The sequence below is a fragment of the Berghia stephanieae genome, chromosome 14 (assembly GCF_034508935.2).
Source record: "Berghia stephanieae isolate SIO BIC M18660-M18661 chromosome 14, UCSD_Bste_1.3, whole genome shotgun sequence".
In the NCBI taxonomy this organism is placed as follows: Eukaryota; Metazoa; Mollusca; class Gastropoda; order Nudibranchia; family Aeolidiidae; genus Berghia; species Berghia stephanieae.
In genome coordinates this window covers 13,599,667-13,608,573 of record NC_088373.1, presented here as the reverse complement: position 1 = coordinate 13,608,573, position 8,907 = coordinate 13,599,667, and the positions used below count along the sequence as shown (strand labels likewise).

Here is an 8,907-nt window from a genome sequence, read left to right as displayed (position 1 = left end):
TACGTTTGCATGATAGCTCCACTCTTTGTCTGAAAAATCCAAAACCCAAGAGAATAATTTGAAAAAGTCCGTCTGAAGGACAGCTCAACTAACCACGAGAAAGCATAGCTGTAAAAGAAGTAGTCTCAGAGAGAAACGATGACATGTTATCTTGAAGATCCGGGCGTTTTGCTGCAATATAAAAGTCGTTGTCTCATCAGTTGACAGTTTACTAGGAAAGTCTGGAAGTAAATCTTAAAGCAAAATACCATTGTCAGAAAATGGAAGGTCGCATAAATTACAAGCATGCGGTGCTCCACTGTAACCAAAACCCGTTGTCATGCTTTCCAGCATGAGCTTGGCACGATCAATGGTATTGGTATGTGAGGCATTCTCTACTGAAATATAATAGTTACACCCTGCTGATCTGCGAAAATGACCAAAATGGATTTCAATATCACCCTTTTGAAATAACAAAACAAGAGTGACAGTTAGCAATTGCTTGCTATCCTTTTTGTAGAACTTAAAACTTTCGCGACTTTCCGCTAGATGTAGTCGTGATTGATATTAATCTCCTTGTGTGTGAAGCGAGTACTCTTACAACTATCGTAACTCAGTTGTTTCAGTTACGTTTGTTACGTTAGACTTGTTTCACCATTTTAGAATGAATAAATAATTTTTAAAAATTATTAATATTTATTTTAAGATTTAAAAAAAACAAACAAATAATATGATAATATAAAAAAATAAAAACAACAGTTTCTTCCAGTACCGTTATCTCCCGTTGATCATTTATTTTTGAGTTTTTATGTAATGATTGTTCACTAAAAACTTTCCAAACTAAAATCTAATATAAAGAATAATAAAGAAGTTCGATTAACATGTGCAACTCACATTTATTTGACAGTAAGACTTTAAATGTCACTGTACTGTGTGTATAATCCAGTTACGATGCTTAATTATAGTAATGGTAATAATGTAAATAAAATGAAACAGAAACCAGTGTTAAAATTGGGGTACTCAGCAGTATTCCTTTAAAACAAAACATAATAGTCATTTTTAACTATTTCAAACACACGCAACAGTTACATTTACAATTACTCTCGGTGTGTGGCCATTAGAAGTCATTGAGTTGAGTTAACCAATATGGGTGTCCAAATTGTATCACTCTACCCTATAGGTTTCATTTCAAGATTTAATGTAAACTGTTTTTTTTTATTATGAGATGCTTGCGACTTTTAAACTGTTATTTATTTGGTTTTTAATTCAGTATATAGATACACTCTGGTGGTTTATAGAACATAGAAAAGATACCGTTTATATTTTAAATATTTTACTCAAACATGGTGCGGTCCCAATGTTTAGGACATTTTCTGTTCCCAAAAATTCAAGTGAACTCTAATTATTCATATCCTTTTGGTAAAACCAACCTCTGGAATGTTAAAGGGTGGCATTTCTGACATAATGTTATAAAAGAGTCACCAATGCGTAGGGTCCCGATAGCTCAGTTGGTAGAGCACTCCCTTCAAACGAAATCGATCCCGGTTGCAGTCAAAATACTTTCTGACCCCCTGTCCATCAGTGATTGGGTAGCTGGGTCTGTTAGATTTGGCGGGGGAGTACTTTGCGATAGACCAGCGTCCTACCCAAAGACTAGCAAGAAATCGCTATGTCCGTTTTACGTTAGAGAAACCAAGATAAAATCAGGGTCTATGGGCCTCATGGCTCTAAAAGACTAATTTTTCTAAGGCATGGCGATTTAAGATGAGACTCCATTCGCAATTAATGTAATTTGGGACTGTGTTTTGGTCTCGCAAAGCACTTGAGTAGCTTCCCTATTTATGTTGTTTCTTAAAGAACTTTTATTGTTTTTGTCTCTCTACATAACAGCATACCGTCGTCAAAAAGCCTTACTATTGTTTCCTCCACCGTTCTCTCTATGGCATGCCATTTATGTTTATCAGAAACAAGAGCTCATGTGCAGCCCCTTGTTACAGACCATGACAGAACTTGCAGAGATATGGGAATTTCATTTCATTCTCAACAGTATATTTCTGTGGATGATTTAATAACACATTAGTCACTACACGAGAGTTGGTTGGCATGCCAAATTGCTCGTACTGTTCAAAGCGCTATTAAACACCTAAAAATAAAAACGAACAAGCATTAAGAGTTTTCCAGCCAACAGTTACATTTAACATTAAGGACGAGAGATGTTATATGCCTAATCTAATCCTGTCAAATGTCGTGACTATACAGACAATGAACCATAATGACTATAATCACATTTTGCTATCTATTGACATTTACAGGAATATACAGAAGCGCGTCCCTTGCAAAAAATAAAGGCATTAAATTGTCACATGGGTAATCGCTGAGGTGTAATGGTAGCATCACATGTTAATAAAGCTTATCATTCACCAAAGCTTGCCATATCCATCTCGACACTCGCTCAAACATTCTACATACATTTTTTTTCTTTGTCACTGCTAGCCAATTTTATTCCAAGACAAGCATAACTCGAGACCATGCAGATGATTGACCAACAAACCAGTTATATTTTGGTGGTGTGTTCCACCATTTTGTTATGTTTAGTGCACGGTGAATCCACGGATGAAATCGGTAAGACCAACTTTTTTTAAAGTATATTTTTCAATTTAATGCGGCATAAATTCTTAGAAATTCCCATTTAATACTTAAGAGTTGCTGTGTACTGAAATTTATAGAAGTAATTAAATAATAATGCATATTGAATACAAAGAATATCAACTTTTATAGAAATCATCTTCACACGTTTTCAAGGTTAAATCGTACCGGAATGCGTTATCTATTCCACCACCATGATTTTTTTAGTGCTTGAGACTTGATTAAAACTATTATACAAAAAATCTTAATTTTCTAAATATTTTTGACGGATTTCACAGCACAAAAGAAAATAAATACTATGCACGGAAAGAATAATAAGACGATGAACGTCTTATAACTCATACATTTGCTATGTAGTTATGCTGTTGCTGTTAGCTGGGCTTCTCATATTTTTCTATATTTATTCATAATCCCTTTTATAACCTCTTCTATCTTTTTTATCAAAATGTATCAAAATATAGGGTTGGAGAAACAAAAAGCACGCCCAATGTAGCCTGCTTAATAGTAGTAGTAGTAGTAGTAGTAGTAGTAGTAGTAGTAGTAGTAGTAGTAGTAGTAGTAGTACTACTACTAGTAGTAGTAGTAGTAGTAGTAGTAGTAGTAGTAGTAGTAGTAGTAGTAGTAGTAGTAGCAGTGGTGGTAATAGTAGTAGTAGTAGTTTTAGAAGTAGTAAGGGTAGTAGTAGTAGTAGTAGTAGTAGTAGTAGTAGTAGTAGTAGTAGTAGTAGTAGTAGTAGTAGTAGTAATAGTAGTAGTAGTAGTAGTAGTAGTAGTAGTAGTAGTAGTAGTAGTAGTAGTAGCAGTAGTAGTAGTAGTAGTAGTAGAAATAGCAGTAGTAGTAGTACTAGTTGTAGTAATGGTATTAATGACAATCATAATAATTACAATAATAATAATAATAATAATAATAATAATAATAATAATAATAATAATAATAATAATAATGATAATAATAATAATAATAATAATAATAATAATAATAATAATAATAATAATAATAATAACAATAATAATAATAATAATAATAACAATAATAATAATAATAATAATAATAATAATAATAATAATAATAATAATAATAATAATAATAATAATAATAATAATAATAATAATAATAATAATAATAATAATAATAAGCATTAAGGAAGACTTGTTCATCATTCATCAATAATATCAATGCAATGACGAGCGGAAGATAAATAGAAGGCGGTGTCCCAGTTCTGCTGGAGATAAGAGGAATAAGAAAAAAAAAAGTGAATATTCAGCTGAAGAGAAAAACAAAAAAATGTGATATCCCGGTCGGTGATATGAAAGGAATAAAGAAAAACGTTTTGATGGAAATCATGGAGGGTTACGGATGAAAAATTGGAAAATAAAAAGAAGAAAAGGACGACATCGTCGTCCTCCTCCTCCTTCTCCTCCACCTCCTCCTCCTCATCATCCTCCTCCTCCTCCTCTCTTCTTCTTCTTCCTCCTCCTCCTCCTTCTCCTCCTCCTCCTCCTCCTCCTCTCCTCCCTCCTCTCCTCCTCCTCCTCCTCCCTCCTCCTCCTCCTCTCCTCCTCCTCTCCTCTCTCCTCCTCTTCTCTCTTCTTCTTCTCTTCTTCTTCTTCTTCTTCTTCTTCTTCTTCTTCTTCTTCTTCTTCTTCTTCTTCTTCTTCTTCTTCTTATCCTCCTCCTCCTCTCCTCCTCCTCCTACGAGTCGGACTCACTTCTGATTGGCAAATCATATGAAGAATGTAAGGATTTTGTGGAAGAAACGTTTAGAAAATTTGTAAAATTGGGTTTCGTGGCTCACGAAGAGAAATCAATTCTAATACCTACCAATAAAATAACTTATCTTGGAGTTGACATTGGCCCGTTCAGCTGCCAGCACAACCACTAAGGCAAATAGAATCATGGCCTTCCTCAACAGATAAATCCTCCACTGTCACCAATCTTTGAAAAAGAAATGCTATGAAGCTTACATCAGGCCCATACTGGAATAGTAGGTCAGTGTGAGACCCACACACATCACAAGAAATCAACGAGCTAGAAAAAGTCCATCGTCGGACAGTCAGATTTGTCCGTGCAAACGATATGCGAGATATGAACGTAACTCAGCCCATAAACGATCTCTAAAGGAAACCGATACATGAAAGACGATCCATCAACAAGTTCCTCGTATTCCACAAAGCACAAAACGGAAAACTCGAAATTCCAACTAGCCATTTGAAACGGATCAACAACGAAATAAGAAACTCAGAAATTAATTTTGAAATGCCCCACTCAAGAACAAATCATCATCTTTACTCTTTCTTCCCCTCCACCATCCGACTAGGGAAGTACCAACCACTTGTTAACAAGCCCTTTTGACTGTTGACTTCTCTCTACAACACGTGTGACTGAAATGACGGCCATACAATCTTCAGTCTGAAACTTCGGTCTTAATGGATGAAGAAGAAGACGAATGAGAGTAAAGAAAATCTGAAAGCGTCTTTCAATGCTGTTTTAATGGAAAATTGGAAATGGATTACAATTATTAAAAGAATGTTTGATGACCGGACTATGGCCCAAAATGTAAAATCAAAAACACACCGATCTGGTCAAACCATCGACTTCAATATCTTCTTTGACAGTCCTCGATAAGTGTTTTCATACCATCATATTTTATTCTTTGACATGAACAAACAGCCTATTTAAAAGCAGTTTTCTAAAGTATCGATCTCTTCAAGAAATCTGAATAAAATAGGGAGACGATTACGGTAAACTGGCTGAAAAAGAGAGGGAATGGGGATATCCCTCTGAAGCGCATTATGGACGGCGCCCCCGTTTCGAGTCGAAATAAGTCCCGGCAACTCTTGTACGCAGCTTCCCTGACTATGGACAGAGATGCATATACTAGATGGAAGTCGGCTTGGACGAATTCAATCCCTCGTGGGGGCGGGACGTACACTTCTCTAAGCTTGGTGAGAAGTTGCCAGGCTTTGATACCAGTAAGAGGAGACATTGGGTGGCTGCAAATCGGCTTCGGTCGAGGAGCTGCGTCACAGCAAATGCGCTTCATCAGTGGGGACTTTCCACCTGTCCCATATAAACCCGATGTGGGCAAGAACCTGAAACGGCAGAGCATCTAGTTGAACGGTGTGTTGTGACAATGCTACCGGGCGGGTTCGCGACGGTGCACGAATGTGGACCGGACTTTGCTGATTGGGTCGATCGTGATAACATAGCAGTGTGAGAACCATAAGAGGTTGCTGCCTTGGAGCAAACCACAAGCGATATTGAAGTCTGCAGAGGTTTCTTCATTTCCGTCGGGCTTTCTAATTCTTACGCATCCAGATGCTGCATCGAAGATGGTTTGAATGACGCAACAAAGTTTTACAGATACTCCAGCCGAACTGAGTGCGTTGTCTAGAAATGTGTGGCTTACAATGTCAAATGCTGCCGGATAGTCGATGAAGGTAACGACAGCTGGTTTGGACTCGTTGATGAACATGTCAATTGCCCACTTCAGGATACAGATATTATCTCTGGTTCCTCTTGCATGTCGAAAACCGACTGTCAGGTAGGCTTGATTGGAGTTCTATGCTCAAACGCTTTGCAATTACAGCAGATAACAGTTTGTAGGCGTGACAGAGTAGGTATGCTGGGGCATATCCATACAACGCTGGGGAAGACACTACGACCATGGGACTATAGTGTGCACATTAAAGGCAAAAACCAAAAGTGATATATCAAAATCATCAAAACCACATGACTTTCAGGCCTTAAAAGACACCGTTCATATACGCAGGACTATGAACAACATATAAAAATAACATCCAGCAACATGTGTTTAACAAAAACAGTCCTGCATAATCAATTTCAAGCCTCCAAAATGTCATAACAAATGCCGTCAAAACATGTGTGCCACATCGGGAGCCTTCAACTCTCAGAAAGATGGAAGTAGGACTGAAACAAAAAGACTATTAGATGAACGCTCTAAACATTTTAATAAAATGTCATCCGCTGAACAGAGAGCGACTAACAAAGCCATCTCCAATTCCAGTCGCAATGACTACAGGGCCTACATTGGCAGAATTCTAGGCGATTTGGCAGCAGCAGAATCGTGGGCAACTCCAGAGAAATCAATCGACTCATCAAGGAACTTGGGGGAAAACCAAACTAAGCACCCCCAATGCCATGGAAGGAACTTGATAGTGAACCTATAGTCTGTTAGGAAAAACTCCTTTCTGAATAGAACTCCTTCCTTTGCAACAAATTTGCACAGCCAAATATTGACAGATCATCACATGGAGAATCCTTCCCTAATCCATAATACTTTGGTTCACTCTAACTTGATACTTATGCTTTGCTTCGTCGGATACGGTTATCGCATGAGAGATGTCCTCAATCATCAGCCTGATTAACTGAATTATGTCTGCTTTAGATAATCCAATAATGTCTCTATTTTCTATGCATTATTCATGTTTAAATATATTTGACCATCACTCATTTACTGATGTGTACTGTTTTGTTTCCTTGTAAGTTTTGTCCGTTTCCATATAAAACTAGAGAAATTAACGTCATTCAGCTCTTTGTTATTTTTTTAGACAACTATTTTAGTGACGAGTTGTCATTAAATTATATGAATCATATTATAAACGTTCAAGGTTACAAATACTTTTGTCTATTGGTGTGTTATATCGAACTGGCGGATGTTGTGAGCATTTTACCTAAACGCGTAGCAGCAATACTGAGTTGTTACGATGGTTGTTTGTTGAAATAAGTTATTTTTCAGCCACGTCTTCATGTCATGTGATATAAGATAAGATCTATTGGCCATCATATTTTTTTGTAGATCTACAAATCTTTGGTTACAAAATTGCAGATTGTTGTGAATTCAGAAATGAGTATCTTTAGGACATTTCGTCAGGTCTTTTGATAGGGATCAAAACGTCAAGCTGATCTGAAGAGGTTTCACTCAATATAACGTTCCCATTATGTTGTCAATATTTTTTTTTTTAATGATAATTATTTATTTATTTAAAATATTTTTATTTACTGTTATTGATAGGCCTTCTGTGTGGTCAGAACCCCCAGCAGTTGAGATGGAACTGGTTTTAATAATTTGACACCTTTCTGAATCTATTGATTCCGAAATATGTGAAGCAAACCAGTGTTGAACTATTATAAAATAGCGAAAAGCTCAGAATACAAACATATAGTTTTTGGTTGTATGCCCATAATATGGCAACACTACAATGATACAATCAGGGATCATTATTGTCGTTGAGTAAACCGACTATTTAGCATCGAAATGTGAATTTATTATTTTAATCAAATACAATGTGTTCTTCAACTGGTTCTTTGCTCATCATTACAGATATTAATACACATAAGAGTTCCAAGGTATGTCGCGTCTGTTTAGGAGAAGTGGCGAATAAGTAAAAACAAATAGAGGTAAAATAGTTTTCCCAGATACAGAAGTCGCCTGGTGCCTCTTTCACCCTGTAGTTTAGGCAGGGTTATAAAATTATGTAGTTGATGCTGTGACACATTTATGTGTCATTTTGAATTCACTACACTGCTTCCTACTATTATTGTATGGATAGAATTTGTCCATTTTGGCCTATAAAGCAATGTACAGCATTAAATGCGATGCTAAACACATCGACACATAGAAGACAGAAGCAACTTTAACTATTGAGACCCAGAAACACAAAATGTGATTTTAGAATCATTGATACCAAGAAAGCATAGAATGCAATTCTATATTTAATGAGACTCAAACAGTATAGATGTACAAAAAATATACAGATACATTAGGAGAAAAAATGGTAGTTTAAATATGTCTGGCACGCAGAGCACAAAGGAATGCAATTAGAAGCCTTAAGTAAGAATAAATTCTATACCCATCAGCAACACAAAGAGTAAACATACGTAGAATTTTTTGTTCAAAAAGTCCTGTATGCAAATGCAAAGCACAGAATGCCGTTTTCAATGCATCTTTCTCTCTTAAAAATGAAAAGATATGGTAATAACAATGATGATAATAATAAGAGAATCTTTATAAAATAATTTTCAAAATTTGTATATTTCTGATATGACACACATTGTGTAATTATTTATCTATATTATGCTACATGAATGAGAAACTGCTTATCGGGTCAGCTTAAGCATAAATAGCAAAGACGAATTTGACAAACTATTTCAATAATTTCACTTAAAACCACGACAATGATAAACATTATTTCATACAGAAACTAAAACTTGTTCAATCCATAAAATAAACGGTTGTGATGTGACTTGGTCAACAGCAAA

General features: G+C 36.0%; 1 protein-coding gene across 2 annotated transcripts in view; it reads left to right on the top strand.

Moving 5' to 3' along the window:
• The window catches only part of LOC144959461 (uncharacterized), a 55,762-nt gene that overhangs the window by 14,499 nt on the left and 32,356 nt on the right, over nucleotides 1-8,907 (top strand). The gene's annotated exons all lie outside the window — the stretch shown is intronic.